We start from the raw sequence: 1,664 nt of genomic DNA on the forward strand, positions 1-1,664 counted from the left end.
CCCAATGTACCAACGGCCAAAATATATCCCTCAACTGATGTCACTACAAATCAGATGAATTAGTCATGCATCTCGTTACTATTTCTCCAGCATTGGTGTGTACAAATGACTGCAGTGTTATTTTATGTTACAACAGTGAATACACATTATTGCATATAAGATATTCTATGGTACTACCATTGCTGAATCCTCCCCGATCAACATCCTTGGGTTTACCATTGCCCAGCATCTTAACTGGACGAGCAAAATAAATACTACAAGAGCAGTTCAGAGGCTGGAAACTCTCTGCTAAGTAACTCATTTCTTGAGTCACCAAAGACTGTCCTCCATTTACAACTGTGATAGAATACTCCCAATTTACTTCAATGAGTGCAACTCCAATGACATTCAAGGAGTTCAACACCATCCAAGACAAAGCAGCTTGCTTGATCACATCCCTTACCACATAAAAAAATTGTTCTCCACACTAGAGCACAGTGGAAGGGACATATATCACTTTAATAATGCACTGCAGTAATTCATCAACACCTACAATAGCACCTTCAAAACCCATGGTCTCTTCAATCTGAAATGTGAAATAAAAACTGACACCACTGTTTTAGTTTAGTCAACTCTATAGTCAACATTTCAGACCATATGTATGGAGACAGAAATAGAGGGCATGTTTCAGATAGATGACTGCTGTCAAAGCTGAAAAAAACGTGTGTTATGTTACCTGCTTTAAGGAAGTAACAGAGATAGGGAATAAAGGTGGGGTGGAGAGGAGAGAACAGAGGGAAAATCTAGGTTTTTGCAGAAGGCAACTTGGATTAAATGACTAAAGCAATAGTGGTGCAGGCAAAAGAAGATAATAATGGGATTTTTATCACAGGTTATTTGATAAAACATATTTCATGTTGTGAATAATGCTAAAGATAAGAGGTTTGTATACATGACATCCGAAAGAATGCTTATTAAAACAGCTATCAACTCTTCCTGCAGACAGAAAAGAGATTGTGAAAATACCCTCAACTATAGATTCTGGGGATACCAACACAAATTAATCTCAGCAGTTACAAGGTGGCAGCTGACCACCACTTTGTCAAGGGTGGACAGGATGGGCAATACAGTTGGTCAGCCGGCAACTACCACAAACCGTTAAACTGAAGTGCGTTCAGAAAAGGTTTACCAGGATGCTGTCAGGAATGGAGGGCTTGAAATATAGAAATAGACTGTAAAGAATGGGACATTTTTTCACTGCAACATAGGAGTTTAGCAATGACCTTATTGAGATTTATAAAATGAGGGACATAGATAAGGTGAATGTCAATGATCTTTTCCCTAGGGTAGGGGAGTTCAAAAATAGGGGGCTTTTTTAAAAAAAGATGAGGGGAGAAAGATTTAAAAGAGATGAGGGGCAACGTTTTTGTTTTAGAAACAGTGGCTTGTGTGGACTGAATTGCCAGAGAAAGCGGTGAATGCAGGTACAGTTAAGGAAGAAGGGCTTATGAGAAATCCTGGACTAAACTGAAGATAAATGGTAAAGCACCCTGTCATGACCATAATCACTGCAACAATCACATTGACTTATCACACTGGCTATTACTGTGACAATAGGTTCCTCCATTAATGAGAATTCCCTTCAAACAATGGGGTCCACTATGAACTGGGTTGACATTATCCAC

General features: G+C 39.1%; 1 protein-coding gene across 1 annotated transcript in view; it reads left to right on the plus strand.

The window, feature by feature from the left end:
• Positions 1–1,013, plus strand: part of LOC122563520 (protein THEMIS-like) — a 145,534-nt gene extending 144,521 nt beyond the window's left edge. The window contains exon 4 of the mRNA XM_043717348.1: positions 982–1,013. The gene's annotated coding sequence lies outside the window, so the exon portion shown is untranslated. The remainder of the gene's footprint in view (positions 1–981) is intronic.
• Positions 1,014–1,664: the final 651 nt, after the last annotated feature.

This window comes from Chiloscyllium plagiosum, chromosome 27 (assembly GCF_004010195.1).
Source record: "Chiloscyllium plagiosum isolate BGI_BamShark_2017 chromosome 27, ASM401019v2, whole genome shotgun sequence".
NCBI classification, from domain to species: Eukaryota; Metazoa; Chordata; class Chondrichthyes; order Orectolobiformes; family Hemiscylliidae; genus Chiloscyllium; species Chiloscyllium plagiosum.